Genomic DNA, 17151 nt, shown 5'->3' with positions numbered 1-17151 from the left:
CTTGCTCAGGCTGGTCTCCAACTCCTGAGCTCAAACGATCCTCCTGCCTCGGCCTCCCAGAGTGCTAGGATTACAGGTGTGAGCCACCGCGCCCGGCCCTGGCTAATTTTTTTAAAAAATGTTGTAGGGTTAGAGTCTTGCTGTGTTGCTCAGGCTGTTCTTATATTCCTGGCCTCAAGAATCTTCCTGCCTGGGCCTCCCAAAGTGCTGGGATTATAGGCAGTGAACCACCAGCCTAGCTGGAAACAGGTTTCGAAAGGTTAAGTAAGGTGTCCAAAACCGTATAGCCAGTAGGTGGCAGGAAAACTAAGGTCTTTCAGTAGACTGGGATCTTGCCCACCACTCTTATATAGCAAGGGCCAACCAGTGTGCTGGGTGCTGCAAAGATCAGTCACTTTCCTGAAGGTGGCTGCTTCCTGGTGTGGGAGACAAATAGTGTGATCTAGGGAGGCGGGCTTGAGAAGGGTAGGAACTCATGGGTTAAAAGGCAGAGATTTATCTTCGATTCCAAGTATTTTTTAATTTATTAAAAAGAAGGAAAATATTCCATGCCAAAAGCCAGGCATGGCATGTGTGTGTTTTCTCTGGATGGTTAGATTTTGTGGGCAGCTTTGCTGGAGGGTGACTGGTTGACCTTAAAGGTTCCTTCCAACCATGAAGTTCTGGGCTCTGTCACATACTTCTGTCTTCTAGTTTGCCCTTGAGCATTTAAGAACAATGTGGCTTTACAGATATCCTGCTGCATGGTCTTTTGATAGATAGTCTTCCCTAAACCCCATGAAAGGGTGCTATTGTCCTTCAGAGATATACGTGGACACTTACTTGATGATGGGGCAAGCAAACCTGTCACAACTTAAAGCAAAATAGCCTGGCCCTCCACTGAAAGCGAGCCAGGTTGATCGGTTCACGTTGATGGAAACGGGCAGCTGTATTTATCTTCTCAGGCGCTGACATTTAAGCAAATATACCCTCAGCACAGGGTGGCAGCAGCATGACAGCAGGCACTGTAGCCAAACTCAGCTTGGGGTGGTCCCCAAACTGCAGGCTCTGGGCCATTATTTTGCTGCCACACTCTTTCCCACACCTTACCCAGTCCCTCTGCCCACCCTCCGCACCCTTGGCCAAAATTCAGACGGTTCTGCTCTACAGGACAACCCTGTGGAATTCCCCGGCTTTCCTGTTTGTTTTATGTCCCCAGGACTTCTGTAGCACTGCACGCCAGTGGTGGTGGTCCTTGCCCTCTTTCTGCTTATGTTGTTTTGTTCCAGGATCAACACTGAAAGAGACATTCAGCTGTTGGTTCACCACTGGTCCTGTTTCCCACTTAGAACCCCAAATGTCTCCAGAACCCCTTCCCCGGGACCAGCCCCAGTCACCTGGAAGCCTCAGAGGTTAGCTCATCTTTTCCTGCCTTCTTACTTAGCATGTAGTTGTCCCATGGCATCCGTCAGGGGTTGGTTCCAGCACCCTCTGCTGATACCAAAATCCATGGATGCTCAAGTTCCTTATATAAAATGTTGTAGTATTTGCATATAACCTACACACATCCTCCTCCTGTATACTAAATCATCTCTAGATTTACTACCTAAGTACAATGCAAATGCTGTGTGAATAGTTGTTATGCTATATTGTTTAGGGAATAATGACAAGAAAAAAATACCTGTACATGTTGCAGTACAGATGCTACCGTCTGTCTTTTTCCCGAATATTTTTGGTCCGTGGTCCGTTGAGTCCACAGTTGCGGAACCCACAGATACAGAGGGTCAGCTGTGCATGTAGTGCCTTGCACTCTTACTCGTCCTCCCCAGACCAGGCGTGGCGATTTGGAAGTCACAACAGTTTGCTTAAGGGCCTGGTCCTCGTCTCTCCCTTTTTTAGCTAAACACCTGTCCCTGGGTGATATTTTAAATCAGGGGTTGGCAAACTTTTTCTGTAAAGAACCAGAGTAAATATTTTAGTCTCTGCGAGGCACAAATGGTCTCTGTCTCTTTTTCTTCTCCATCTTCTCCCTTCTTCCTTCCTTTCCCCCTTCCTTATCCTCCTCTTCCTTCCTTCTCTTTCATTTTCTTTCTCTCAGCCCCTGTAAAAATGAAAATATCACTCTTAGCTTGCTGGTTATACACACACAGGACAGAAGCCACATTTGACCTCCTGGCCATAGTTTGTTAACCCCCGTTCCAGATTTTTTGCCATTCAAAGTGGGGTCTGTGGGCCAGCAATATGGGCCCAGCTAGAAGCTTGTGAGAAACAATCTCAGGCCCCACTCCAGACTGCAGAATCAGAGTCTGCATTTTGGCACAATCTCCTGGTGAGCCATATGCACTGGACTTTAAAAATAGACCGTCTGTGTGCTGGTGACACCGTCTTTATTTCCCCTGTCCTCTCCAAGAACTCCAGGCTTGTATTGAAATAAACTTCTACTCTATGTCTCCATTTGGAGGTCTCATAGGTACCTCAAAGGTGAGATTTGAGAATGTATTCAAATGCACAAGGCCGGGCAGGGTGGGTCACACCTGTAATCGCAGGACTTTGGAAGGCCGGTATGGGAGGATCGCTGGAGTTTGGAGTTCGAGACCAGCCTGAGTAACATATTGAGACACCGTCTCTACCAAAAAAAAAATTAGCCACGTATGGTGGTGTGCGCCTGTAGTTCCCACTACTCAGGAGGCCCGGGAGTTCAAGGCTGTAATGAGTTATGATTGTGCCCCTGACTCAAGCCTGGGTGTCAGAACGAGACCCTGTCTCTGAAATAAATCAAAAGCACTTAGCACATACTGAGTAGTGGCTGCTTTATTATTCCGACGTGCTGGGCCCTGTTCTAGGTAGTGTAGCTTCAGAGGTGAATAAGCTGGCACCCTTGCCCTCAGTCTTGTCTGGGGTAGGGGCACAAGTTACGCAAAGAGGGAGGTGAAAAGAGGTTTGGCCACTGCCTGGTTGTAAGGGGCAGAGTTCCGCGAAGGTCGGAGCTGTGTCAGACCGTGTTAGGTGCTCAGTAAGTGAACGCTGAAGAAGGAACCCCCAGACTGACCCGTCTGCGGATCATTTCCCGTGGGCCGGGCGTTCCACAGCCACAGGGTGGCAGCGTTGCCGAAGGATCCCTGTGGCCCACCGGCCGGGGCCTCCTCAGGGCTCCTTTCAGCATCTCCAGCTCAGCGCTGCCCCCCAGGGGCCTTCAGGTGCAGGCCCTGCAGCCTCGGCCCTCGGCGCCCTTGCTCGGCTGCGCCTGGAGTGTTTCTGCTGTCCTGGCTGTCTCTCCAGACCGCCTCAGAATGCCGCCTGCCCAGGAGCTCCCTCCCTCGTTTCTGAGCTGGCTGCTCTCCAGGACGCAGCAGAAATTGTGTGCACGTGTGATTTCTTCCGGTATTTCTTTAGTCGCTGGCAAATTTCTTCTTTCCCAGTCTGAAGGTTGTGTAGCCTCCTCATTCGCCTCTCCCCTCCACATTCTCGGCTGACCACAAGAGGCTGCTCTTGGGAGCCACTCCCGGCTCCTCACCACGTGACGCCGTGGGGAGAGCAGGGGCCTCGGGAGTTGGGCGTGCCTGGGTTCCGTCCTGGTGCTGGCACTTTCCAGTGGTGTGGGGGGCAGCGTTGCCTCGTTCTGAGTTCAAAGGCAGCGCAGGGGTTAAGAGCAGGGCTTGGGTTGGAATCCCGGCTTTGCCGTTTACTAACCGTGAGGACCTGGCATGCTTCTTCGTCCGTTTAACAGACGTGAAGTGCCAGCTACTCTGGTGGACGGGAGGGAGGCGTTGGTGAATGTGACACATGTCATCCCTGTCCTCGGAGCTCTAGTGGGGAAGGCAGACGGCAGACAGGCAAGCAGATGTCTGAGTGCCCACGAGTGGCAGAGGGGCTGCTCAGACCAGGGCTCCAGGCGGGCTCTGCAGCAGAGATGGCACCCAAGCTGAGACCTGAAGGATGGGAAGGAACCGGCTGTGCCGAGAGCTGGCGAGAGGTGTGGGGAGAATGTTCTGGGCTGAGGAAACAGCACATGTCCTAGGGAAGGAAAGAGGACCAGAAAGGAGGCCACTGTGTTGGGAGCATGGGGCGAGGTGGTGGCCGGGATGTGTGGCACAGGTGGCACAGGTAAGTTGAGGAAGTAGCTTCAGCTATTTTCTCTGTTAAATTAGATTAGTAACTGAACATATCGCAGTGGGACAGTTGTGAAATAGATAAGGAAGTGTTTTACAATGTCCTTTAGCTCTGCCCGCAGTGAGAGATACATTTCATATTATGGTCCAGTATGCATAAATGAATATACATGGATATGAGTGAAACAAAAGTTTCACAAAACAGTGCTCACCCTTACGTTATGGGGTACTCTCTAGTATTTTCTGTCTATTTCTAGTCTTACCTGTTTCCTTTTTTAAATGCTGCTCTTAACCTCCTAAACTGACCTCGTGGCCACGGTAACAGGTTAGGACCCACTGAGCGAAGGTACGCAAACCACTTAGCACGGCAGCCAGCATGTAGTCTGTATCCAAAAAGTGTTACTGTTGTGTTGCCTGTTACTGTTTTTCTATCTTTCAAATTATATGAGCCTTAAATGGAACAATACATGTAACGTGGGAAAGTGACTGGCCCTGCCCGTGGGTAGGTTTCCTTTCTCCTTTCTGTTGCCGTGTGGCACATGCGAGGAACTAGTGGCCGGACAGCTGGCATCTGAGCACTTCCTTTGTCCCTCCAGGCCTGGCGGAGCGGGTGTCTCCTCCTCCACCTCAGCGGACACCCTGCGGCCTATCTGTGGAGCCCTTTCACTGAAGTCTGTTCCCTCTCAGCTGGGGAGGAAGCAGGCAGAGAGTAGGGAGAGGGGTGTGACTCAGAAATCCAGGCGGCCTCTGAAAAGGCCAGTTGTCTTCTCCGATGTAAAGCAGGAGGTGGAATCTCAGGTTCGAAAGAGGAGACGGCATCTGCGTGTGAGTGAGGCCAGGGTGGGGAGCAGAGGGATGGGATCCTGGGAATCTTGTCTGGTTGCAGAGAACTCCTAGTACTTTAGTTACAGGCCAGCGTTTTCTGCCCTGTGTTCCTTGCAGAGGCAAAATCCAGACCTGATGGAGGGGTGAGGACTTCTCTGGAAGGAGCATTTTAAAAAACTAGCCGTTCCCTGAAGAGTGTTCCTGGCAGCATTGTTAAAGATAGAACAAACTAGAAACAGTCGACAGCAGAATAGATAGGTAAACTGAGGTATATTTCTGCTACCTCCCTTAAAATGGCACTGAAAATGAACTACAGTTGCTCACATCAATGAGCGATGAATCTCACCATGTCTAGCAAGAAAAGCAAGACACAGAATACACACAGTGTGATTCCAATGATATGGAGATGAAAACGAGCAGAACTAAGCAATATGCTGCTTAGGGATGCATACGTACACCATAAGACTATGAAGGTAAAAAAGAAACGATTAACCCCCAAATCAGAAAGGTGATTATCCCTCATGAGGGCAGGGCAGAGAGACTGTCAAAAATTCTAGTTCTATTTCTTGAACTATGTGTTCTGTGCATGTGTATTATTTTTATTTTATTTTAAGTCTTTTTTTTTTTTTTGAGATAGAGTTTCACTCTGTTGCCCAGGCTGGAGTACACTGGCCCAATCATAGCTCACTGTAGCCTCGAACTCCTGGGCTCAAGTGATCCTCCCTCTTTGGCCTCCCAAAGTGCTAGGATTATAGGCACGACCATGTCTGGCCTGATTTTAGGTTCTTTAAGTGGTACATGTTTTATATACACACCCCCTTGTTTTATATGTACAGTGTATTTCCTAATCGAAAGTTAAGACAAACTGGCAAGTCCTTAGATGGACTTAGAATATTCTCCCATGAATTTGCAGGGCTCCATCCTCATTCTCAAGTTTGGTTTTTAGTTGCTGAAAGTGAAGATGTTCAGTTTCAGCCTCCTACTTCTGGGTTTTGGGAATTATCAGACTTCCATTTCTGAGTGCATCCTCTTCTCTGGGGCAGGGGCGTGGCTGAGCCAGACCCTTTTCTCCCCAGCAGTTGGTGGGGGTGTCATCTCCAGGATGATGCCAGCCGTAGCAGAATAGGGCAGTGTAGGCAGGACCTACAGCAACTGGAAGAGAACCAGGCAGTTGGGTACCAGGCTCTGTGGGTGCCTCTCTGGCACAGACTGGCACAGACCTCTCACCCATTCCCCAAGGGCAGCCCTCCCGTTGCAGCTGAGCTGAGGGACAAGAGTTCTCTGGACAGTGAACAACAGGGAATGCCTTGCCAGCTAGGTCTCCGCCAGGACACCCCGAGGAGGACATGGTCGTCTAACATGAGAAATACTGCAGGCTTGTGGCCAGCAGGCAACACCAGAGGAAGTCACTGAACTGCCGAGACTCAGTTTCCCTGAATGAAAAATGAGGAATCAAATAGCTGGCTAGACTACCTCAGGAGGTTTCTTTATCATACGAGGTCATGGAATCATTTATCTCAGGTTTTATTGGTAAATGGCTCTTAAGTAGTACCGTTCATCAGAATTGCTTAATGAGCTTTGTCAAATACAGAATCTGGACCCACAGAATTAGAGTCCCTGGGTCAGGCCAGGGCATTTATCAAAGTCGTAGAATCACACGGTCAGATAATCAAATAGCAACAAAAGGCTTATAATGGACAGGAACAGGCTCTTGCACCCCTCCGTGCTACGCTGGTCCTGCTTCCCAGAACAGCCGTTGTTAAGAACATTTCTGGGGTTAGTGCTTCTGGTGGTTTCCTCCAGACACTTAAATGAATCACATGCTTATACAACTCTTTCTTAATTTACCGCATTTCGATATTAACAATTCTCTGCAGTGAAAGTATACTTCCGTCCTCCTCACTCTCCTCTCCTCCCAATTTTTAATGTTTATGTGTCTTTTTATTGCCTTGGGAGCCCTCAACACGGGACATGATCGGTGCCTCCAGCCTCCCCCACCTTTCTGTTCTTTGCCGGCTCCCGGCTGCTGTCACCGTGCTTTTGTTTCACGTCGTCACGCTGTGTGCTGTGCGTGAGTATGAGGAAGTCTTTTGTGCTTTGTGAATGGGTTCTAAGTTGAACCAGTAAGCGGTGTTTACACGGTGGGGGTCATGTTAATACTTGCAGCACGCTCAAGCAGAGCACTAGGATTTTAGTTCCTTTTCCACCTGCCCAGCGTGTGATCTTGCCCCCTACAAAAGTGCTTCTGCTGTCTCGGTCAAGTGGATTCTCTTTGCTTACATTCCAACAATCCCTCCAAATCATGCTGCATTTCAGTTCGTTTCATATTTGAATCATTATTTTATCAGCTTTTACTTTTCCATGGAGTTTTTGGGTGCCTCGTTTTTTATTGTGGTTAAAAGAATGGTGTACCTTTACTCTTTGCTCTTAAAATTATCCAGCCACTTAGTTTGATAATCCATTACGTGACGTCTCCTTCCTTGTGGGTAACATTGTTTCCAGAAAGCTCTTTCCTGCTTCTCCAGTCTGGACAAGTGATTGTTTAAGCATGCTGTGTAGCTTTCAAGCTGAGCCTTCATTTCACAACTTTTCTGGGTTAAATCCACAGTTTTCTGGATTCTGTGTCTTTTTTTTCTTGTTTTACTCTCTCGGTTAGCTAAAGCACATTCTTTTTTTTTGAGTCAGAGTCTCACTCTTGCCCCGGCTAGAGTGAGTGCCGTGGCGTCAGCCTAGCTCACAGCAACCTCAAACTCCTGGGCTCAAGCGATCCTCCTGCCTCAGCCTCCCGAGTAGCTGGGACTACAGGCATGTGCCACCATGCCCGGCTAATTTCTTTTCCTATATATTTCTAGTTGTCCAGCTAATTTCTTTCTATTTTTTTAGTAGAAATGGGGGTCTCGCCCTTGCTCAGACTGATCTTGAACTCCTGAGCTCAAACGATCCACCCACCTTGGCCTACCAGAGTGCTAGGACTACAGGTGTGAGCCACCGCGCCCAGCCCCTAAAGCACATTCTTAAGCACTTTCTCAGAAAGAATAGTGGAAGGAAATTTTGAATCCTTTTTTTTTTTTTGCTTGCACTTTTGATTGATAGTTTAACTGAATACAGAATTTAAATTTATTTACCTTCAAAACATTAAAGGCATTGATCTATTGACTTAAAGCATCTGTCGTTGCTAGTAAGTTATCTGATGTTAGTTTGATTCTCATTTCCTTGTAGGTAACCTGGGATTTTTTTGTTTTTGCTTTATTTTCTTCTTTGGAGGTGTACAGTATGCTCTCTTCATCTTTGGTGTTCTGTAACTTTGTGAGGCTGTGTATAGGTTGGGTTTTTTCCCTTATTCAGTGCTCTGGGTACTCTTGGGCCCTTTCAGTTTAAAGTCTTGTGGCGTTCTTCTGTTCTGAACATTTTTTCCCGTTATCTCTCTGATAAGTTCCTTCCCTCCATTTCCCATGTTTCCTCTTGCTGGAAATCCTATTAGCTGTTAGACTTCCAGGTTGATCCTATGTGCCTGTCTGTTCCCTCTCTTTTTCCATCTGTGTCTTTTCTTCTACAGACAGGAAGGTTGTCTTCACTTTGTCTTCCAGACCTCCTGGGGAAAGTGTTAATTTGGCAATCATATTTTTAATTCTCTCTCGTACTCTGATTATTTCATTCTCACAGCATTTTGCTCTTGTTTTACAGAACCTAAATGGGGTTGACTTTCCCTGACACACTAGTTGAAATCGTTGTTAAAATTATCTCCTGGCTGCCAAATTATTCCATTTCCCCTAGGATCTGGTTCCAGTTCTTTATCTCGGTCATTCTTTTTCAGGCTCTGGTTTTGCCTCAATGTCTAGGGATTCATGTTGGCTCATTCATATTTAAAAACGAAGCACCAGGCCAGTATTCCAGGGAGCTCATGTAGGTTTTGTCCACTGTTGCATTGGTAGGGCTGTTTCCACCATACGCCTCTCCGAAGTGGGCAGCTGCCGTGGTGCTGTGTGGATGGGGTGGGGCTTTTTGACTGGCAGGCCTTGTGTAAGGTGTGCGGTTTGGCAGCCTGGGGGCACCACACCTACCCTCCCTCCCAAACGGGGAGTAACATTAGATATAGAGACCCTATGTGGCCTGCAAAGCCTAAAATATTCACTGTCTGGCTTTTTACAGAAAACTTTAGCAGCCCTGCTCCAGTCCGTTGGCTTAATGTTTTGGGAGGCCGCCTTTCCGATTCGTCTGGCGTTAAGTGCCTGCCCCTGGGTTGAAGGTGTGACCGTGGACGGAGCCAGCCAGCGCAGCTGTTCTGTAGACAGCCCGTTAGTTGATTCCAGTTTCCAGCCTTGTTTCCCCTCCTGTCCCCTGTAACCCGTTAGCTGGAGCAGGTGTCCATCCTGCGTCCCTGTGGCAAGCCTGGCAGTGCCCTCCATGGAGGCCGTCGTGTGCTCCAGGCCGCAGCTTCCTCCACCGTCGTTTCATCCTCTTACACGCTGCCTTCTGCTTCCTAACGTTGAGAATTGTAGTCTCTCATTCGCTGCTTCCTTCCCCCTCCTGTTCTCGGCACTGTTATGGCTTTCTTTCTTTTCCTACTTCATTGCTGCCGTTGCTGTGGTTTTTGCAGTGGTCTGGCAGCCACCGTTAAATAGGAGTTGGGCGCCTTCTGCATGTCTAGATGTGCTGGGTGAGGCCTCTATAGGTGTCAGGAGCTAAGACCACAGAGAGTTGCCCCATTGCAGCTACCCCAGCTAGAGCTGGTGTTTGCAAGCTGAGACAGACGCTTCAGTTTCTGCCAGACTCTTGTGCACAGAGAGCTTCCTGGACGCTCATGCACGGTGGGTGCAGGTGTGACTCAGACATGGCAGGTCCACCAGGTTGTCACATCCCTTTGACTTAGCATTTCCACCTCCAGGCATCTGGCTTAGACAGTGCTCATACATGTGCATAAAACGTTCACTGCAGCAATCCTATGTGGGGAGTGCTTAGTGAGCCGTGGTGTGTGTGCACCACGGGCTGCTGCAGTTGTTCCAGGGAGGAGGAGGAAGATGCGTGGACTGTCACGGGAGAGCTCAGATCGTCCATGAAGGATCAGCCCACTGTGCTTAAAGAAAAGACCTGTATTAAAAAAAAAATACCTTTGTATGCTTATGTTCCTGTTTATGTAGAGTCATTAACAAAAAGACTGGGATGAAGAACACCCAACTATTAACAGTGTTTACCTCAATAAAAAGGGTTGGCAGGTTAGACTTTTGAATTATTTGAGAACATATTCATGTGTTGCTTGGATAGATAGACTTTTTAGGAGGTTAACTCCTCACCACACAGACAAAACAAAAAAGCAAGTCAAAAGATTAGCCTGGCTGGCCATGGGTGGAGCCCCTCAGTTCATCAGTACTACAAAGCCCCAAGCCGTGTGTACCCCAACTCTGATTCATGCCCACGAGATGCTAATGAAGAGCAGGTGCCCAGGCACAGTGGCTTGTGCCTGCAGTCCCCAGCTACTCAGGAGGCTGAGGTAGGAGGATTGCTTGAACCTAGAAGTTCAAGGCTGCAGTGCACTAGGATCGAGCCTCTGAATAACACTGCACGCCAGCCTGGGCAACATAGCAAGACCCCCATCTGCCTTTTAATAACATTTAAAAATACAAACAGTGTGCACATGGGGAACTGGCAGGCTGGTGCAGGGGAAGCAACTCTTATCAGGAGGGGTACGAGGCCCCCTGGGTGGGTGATGAGGAGGATGAAAAATGGAAAAGGGTGGTCCAGGTGAGGGTGATGTGCAGACAAAGCCTTGGACAAAACTGGAGAGTGAGCAGTCAGTGGCCAGGCCCGGCGGCGAGGCGTTGTCGACGGCACAGGGGAAAGGTGAGTGAGCCCACCGGAGTCTCCTCACTCCTTCGGCATCAGCAATTGAGGCCACCTAAAGATGGCAGGTTTCTCTTCTCCTTCCCCCCCCCCCCGGGGGCTTCACAACTCAGCAAGCGAGGGCCCCCTCTGGGGCTTGGAACGGCAGTGAGCTGACAGCAAATGGGAAGATTTCACGATGGAAAGGTCCCTGCCACCTGAATCAAATTCTCCCCCAGAGTCTTGGCTCTGCACTTTCTCTCGGCTGAGTGGCCCACGCCCCCTCCCCCACTACTTCAGCGCAAGAGCCCTTGGCTGCTGCCTTCCCCATGGCCCCCGCTCCTCCCTTCAGCCAGCCGAGAGCAAAGGCCCTCTTACTCAGTTCTCCGTGTAGACCCACGGCTTCCGTGAGGCTGGGAGAAGCCGTTGTATTCAGAGCCTGTTTAGAATGAGTGGATCCTGAGCTACTGAGATGTGGCCGCCACCACAAGACTAGTGTTCTCCTTCTCCCTCTGTCTCTCCAGTGGGGAGAGGTCCCAAGACCGTGGCAGTCTTGAGGCTCAAGTCAGCAGAAAAGTCAGCTTACTCAGGACCAGTGGACAAAGGCACGTATGGGGTGGCTGGTCCCAGTTCATCGCTCGGCCCTGGGTGTGGATGGTAGCCGGAGGCTCTGCCGTCGGCTCCTGATACGTGCTGCTCAGCGAGGCCTGGGCTTCTCCGGTAGGGGAGTGATCCTGTGCCTTTGGCTGCCTCCTTTCCTGCCGCATGTGCAATATGGCCATGTCCCAGGATACTGCTTTGAGACTAGGTACCCATGCTCCTTTCAGGGCGAACTAAGGAAGTACTACACCTTCAGGCAGTGCGTTGAGAGAGGCCATATTTTGGGGTGTTCAGTCTAACAGCGCTTGTGGTCTTGTCTACTCAATCCCAGCATAGTTTCTTCCTGAGTAGGGGTGTGGGTGGGGGGTCACAGCTCTAAGGCCAGGACTGTCACACGGCAGCTCCCTAATCTCGTTGCATATCAGCTCTTGATCCTTCTGCCCAAGTAGAAGTTGGTGCGGTGCCATCAGCCCACAGCCGCACTGCAGTAGCATTCCCTCCCTGAAGGACCGCTCTGTGCATTACAACCCAAGTCTCCCCGGCCACCCCGGGGCTGCATTCTGAGTTACCAGATTTGCTGGGGGCCAGGAGATGCTGGTATTGCCACCGGATGCTGCTGCCTCCCTTCCATCCCTCCCTCCTAGACTTCAGAGGCCTCAGGAGAGGGAGGGAAGGAGCTGAGCCTGTCAGATCTAGGGTCTTGCTAAAGTCAGCGTCTGCCTCTCCTCGGCCTCTAACAGCAGCTCTGTGCTTCCAGAGACAGATAATTGGTGGTTAGAGGCTTGCCGTGGAGTGGTCAGAGCTTCTGACAGGATCCTGACCACACCCTGCAGCCTTGTTTATCCTGGATATGGAGTCTCTGCAGGCCTCCTGAGCACCTCCAGCGTCCCTGTCATGTGGATGGTGAATACCCCGTCTGCCTCTGGCCTGGTCTCCCAGTGACCACACGGCCAGGGCCAAGGGGGGAGGAAAATGCAGATCCGTGAGGCCCTCCCACTGGCCTCTGTCCCTTGCAGGCCTCCCCCAGGAATGGTTTGACCGTGCGCCTCGCCAGTGCCGGCTATCGGACCCTTCCCTGGCGGCTCTGCTCGACTCCCAGGAAGGGGTGTGAAGGTGGGCTTCACACTCGGATCATGCTTCGCCGTTGCTCCTCCCCTGTTCTCTGGGGCCTGCACATCTGGGTCAAATAAGTTAAACTGGCTCATGTTAATGAAGGGAGAGCAGAGCCACAGACTGAGCCGTGGAAATGACCTCATCGTGTGGGAGCCATCGGCAGCGGCTGGAAGGCAGTCTTGTTTGAACATGTGTATGGGAAGGAGAGCAGACTGTCTGTGGTTTTCATTGTCATGTTTCATGTGTAGCAGCATTTTCCTGGGGATTTGGCTAAGCTAGCTTTGGCAGGGAGCAGAGAGAGGCAGCTGCTCTTAACTTTCTTCCGGATAGCCCTGCCTCCCACCTCTGAGAGCATTTGGGCTTTTGTGTCCAGGCGGGGGACAAGGGGTAGCTTTACTTACTGGAGAAAACCTTGCAGGAGATCATCAGGGTATTGACGGACAAGGCAGAGCTGTCCCAGCCAGGCGCACACCGGCCTGCGTGTCTGAACTGCGGAGAGAAGGAACGTGTGCACAGGGCCACTGTTCAGCTGGGAGGCATCGGTATGACCGTTGCTGCGCTAGAACATTCCTGTAGATAAGGAGCTGCTACCCGAGCTCCACGAGGGCCTGAAACACCACCACCAGGTCTCTCTTCTGGGGCTCTGCCCCCATCATCCCCTCCCCATGATCTAACACTGTCCTACTGGGTGGGGAGGCGGGGACGGTGCCACAGACGGAAGTCAGAGCAGCCATCGTTTCCTGCTGTGCTCCAGTCGGCTGGGGGCAGGGTCCTCTCCAGTCCCTCTGTCCCCCAGACCTGTTCTCCCACAGCGTCTGCCCACAGCCAATCCTCGGACAGCCTCCAGCGCCGAGGGGAGAGGCTCTCCTTCCCTGCCCTTCCGGGAGGCATCACAGAGAGCACACCGCGACCTGCCTCCGACACCCCGGTCTGCGGCCTCAGTCGCTCTGCCGTCTCATCACGCCTGTGGTTTGCTGACGGCTGTCGAAGTGTCTCCAGGGAGGGTTGGAACTCTTCGTGTTTCCCCCATCTGATAGGGCTGCTTTTGGGAAACGTGGCTGCGGCACAGGTTTCTTAGGAAAAGGCCCCAAAGAGGGTGGCCCTGTGGAATAGGGAAGGGAGTATTGCGTAGAGGAGCCAGACTGCCTAGGTTCAAATCCCAGCTCCACCACGTAACAGCTGTGTGACCTTGGGCAAATTAACCTCTCTGGGGCTCAGTTTTAAGGGGTGGCTTAATTTTCTGTTTTCAGTGTTTGTTACACAAGTGATCCCTACTTGTTTCAGAAAACATACAAAAATTTTAAAATTATAGTTACAAATAACTCTACCACCCGGAGATGATCTCTCTTAACACCTCAGAGTATGCCCTTTCAGACTCTTCGTGTGGGCTAGGTGTATGCGGCTGCGTGCGTGTGTGCTCTTTGAAACGGCGTTGTGAAATGGGTCCTGTTCTCCAGGCTGGGTTGGGGGGGCCAGTCCGTGTCAGGTGCTGTCCGGGCTCTGCACACACAGTGTGCACAGCAAAGCAGCTGCGACGCAAGCTCGAGGAGGAGACAAAGCTTAGAGAACAAGCAAACAAATACGTCCAATGGCAACAAACAGCTAACAAGGAAAGTGAAGCATTGCTAAGGAGACAGGACAGGCGTGTGGCTTCTGGCTCAAAGGGGCAGTTTGAATGCCCACCTGCTTCCTCGACAGCCCCCCTGACAATGACATTAGAGGAATAGCCTGGAAAACATTAAGCCATAGAGATGGTAAGAAAGGGAGAGGCGACAACATTTCCAAACCTAGGATGCAAAGGGAGGAGGGGTCACTGCTTAGCAGACCTGAGAGAGGAGAGCTGAGACAGCGGTCCCTGCAGTCTCCTGTCCCACTTCCCTCACCCAGCGGGAGAGCAGAGGGTAAAACAGGGCCTGCGGGAGATTCTAGGTGAGGCCAGGGCCCCGGGGTGTGGAGAGGTGAGAGGATGTGTACATCTGTTTTCTGTGTCGATATGACCCCTGCCCAGCTGCTGCCCGTCCTCGTCCCCGGGAATACTGTCAGCCAAGCTTACGTCTCCACCTGGGAAACTGGATGTCATCCATGGGAGTCTGACCAGCCCAAGAGAAGACCTGAACTCTGGGGGGTTCTGCAGTGCAAAGGAAGAGCCTGACCACCCTAACGGGAAGCTCCGGTGACCACATCTATGTCCACAGAGCCACCCATCAGCCTTGTAGTATTCCTTTTTTTTTTTTGAGACAGGGTCTCGCCCTGGCTAGAACACAGTGGTGCGGTCGTAGCTCACTGCAACCTTGAACTCCTGGGCTCGAGCGATCCTCCTGCTGCAGCCTCTGCAGTAGCTGGGACTGCAGGCGCACCCCCACTCTGAGTTGATTTTGTACCGACGGGGGTCTCGCTGCTTACCCAGGCTGCTCTTAAAACTCCAGGCCTCAGGCGATCTTCCCGCCCTGGCCTCCCGAAGTGCTGGGATTACAGCATGCGCCACCGTACCCGACCCCTCCTCTTAACTATGAAGGAGTGGACCGGCAAGGGTGGCCAGACTTCTGAGTAAAGCTTCAGTTGAAAAAGAAAAGACAAGAAAAAGGAAGGACAGGAAAGAAACTTGGAGGAGCCAGAAATCATGTGGGGAAAAGAAATTTCGAGAACTATCATTAGTCTCAGAAATTATGATATATAGGATGCATAAGAACAAGATACAATCCGAAAGGAAATTTTAAAAGCTCTTAGAAATGAAAGATACAGTAGAAATGGCAGATGGTGCCCTCAAGTCGGCTTGCCAGGCAGTGCTTGGCGGAGAACCTGGGGAGGTTGTCAGGCCTCATCGCTGGCCTGCGGTGGGCAGGGACCGGGCCACCCCATGGAGCTGCAGGGGGACCCTGGGCACCACTCGGTGCTGTGGGACCGCAGGGGCCACTCCAGACACTGCGCCTCAGTTTCCTAGTGTGTAATATGGGACCATAAAAATACCCACCTCACGCTGCTCATGAGGAGTAAATGATACTTTTTTTGAAACTGTCTTTTGAAAAAAAATTTTAATCCTACAGAAAAGTTGTGAGACTAGTTCAAAGAACTCCCTTATAAAAGCCCTTCACCTAATGATAACGTTTTGCCACATTTGCTTTTTCTCTCTCCACATAAACATAACGATGATAATGGATATGAAAAAGGGGAAAATGATCAGTTTCAGGAAGTCTCACCTTCCTACGAAACTTGCGTGATGTGGAGTCCGTCACTCTGCCGGTTGTCGGAACGTCTTCAGAGCAGGGCCCTGTCCCACCCCTTCAGTCCTGTAGTCTGAAGCAGTTCCTCAGCCGTTTTTGTCTTTCCTAACTTTGACATTTTTGTGGCATTATAAAGCTGCTTGTTCTGTCGAATGCCCCTGGATTTGGGTTCGCCGGTATTTCCTTGTGATTAGATTGCGGTTGTGCGTTTTTGGCCAGAATGCCACATCCCGTAAGGACGCACACGATGTCAACTCCTGCTGTGTGGTGGAGGTGGTGGCCTTTTGCTGCTGGAGAGCTACTTGTTTTCCCTTTTCAGTTAATAACTAATCTGTAGGGAGGTGTTTTTGAGACTATGCATGTGTATCCTGTTCCCCGACATATTTTTACCTGGTGATTCAATTGTACATTGAACATTGACTCGTGATGAAACTCCTGAAGTTCAGCTGCAGGTGAACATCATGACTGGCATTTAGGTAAACATCAGAGTTCATTTTTTGGCTGCCAAGGCGAAACTCAGCATTGAGAAATATACTGGTTTTTATCAAAGAGTTTTATTTCATTTGGAACAAAAATGCTCTTCCTGGGTTTAAAGTCTGAAAAGGCCAGATTCATTTACTCATTTCTTCAGCAAGAATCTGTCGCATGCTTATCATAGGCCAGGCTCTATTGGGGTGCTGGGGATAAATGGTGAAAAAACAAAAAACCCAGCAAACCTGGACCACATCCCTGTCTTCCTGGAGGTTACACTCTAACGGGGCGGGGAGTCGGGCAGCCAGAGAAAAGTGGAGAAAAGCAAGTGGTCAAGGAGGTTGAGGCCAGGAGGTCAGGGCTGCTGTTTGACCAGGGCTGTGTGAGCCTCGGTGCTGCCCTCGGACCTGAAGGAGGCGAGGACCCGCGTGGGCTCCGGGGTAGGAGGGTCTGCCAGCAGCAGGAGCAGCTGGCGCGTGGCGCGGACGGGGCTTGTGCCCGGTGTGGGCTCCTGGGACAGCGAGGAGTCGGTGGCTGGGGCAGAGGCCGCGGGGGAGCGGCGGTGCGCCACGGGGAGAGGGCCTTGCAGACCACGGGCAGGAGGCTGGCGAAGGGGTGGACAGTGAGGGCAGCCTGGCCTGGCCGGGGCTCTGGTGGTGACCCGAGAGAAACTGGGCCCCTCAGGTGTGACGGGCTCTCGGGGGTGGGGAGTGGGCCCTGAGAGTGCCATGGGGGTCCCCTCGTCCAGGCAGGGGCTTCTCAGGAAAGGAGGAAGGACGGCAGGAAGTGAGCAGTTGGGAAATAGACGCCCCTGGGCCTTGTCCCTGCTGCGGAGCAGGGCGGCGGGAGGGGCTGGCGTGGCGAGAAGCTTTCTCTCCCGCAGCCGGGTGGCCGGGCCGGTCCTGGACGAGCCTCGGCAGACCCAGAGGCTTCAGGTCCGGAGCAGCCAGGGAGCCCAGGCCGCGAGCCGGCCTGCGTGTCCGTTGCCGGCAGACTTAGCTCCCAGGGAGCTGCCG

General features: G+C 51.3%; 1 protein-coding gene and 1 long non-coding RNA gene across 2 annotated transcripts in view; one reads left to right on the top strand and one right to left on the bottom strand.

Annotated features, from left to right (window-relative positions):
• Positions 1 to 17151, top strand: part of DCPS (decapping enzyme, scavenger) — a 35843-nt gene that overhangs the window by 2778 nt on the left and 15914 nt on the right. The gene's annotated exons all lie outside the window — the stretch shown is intronic.
• Positions 7872 to 15956, bottom strand: LOC105825729. The gene is made up of 3 exons (XR_001138276.1): positions 15641 to 15956; positions 12845 to 13545; positions 7872 to 10001 (listed from the first exon to the last, which is right to left on the bottom strand). It is a non-coding gene; the product is annotated as an uncharacterized LOC105825729 (long non-coding RNA).

The sequence above is a fragment of the Propithecus coquereli genome, unplaced genomic scaffold (genome assembly GCF_000956105.1).
Source record: "Propithecus coquereli isolate 6110/MARCELLA unplaced genomic scaffold, Pcoq_1.0 Scaffold815, whole genome shotgun sequence".
Lineage (NCBI taxonomy): Eukaryota > Metazoa > Chordata > Mammalia > Primates > Indriidae > Propithecus > Propithecus coquereli.
This window is presented reverse-complemented; position numbering and strand designations above follow the sequence as displayed.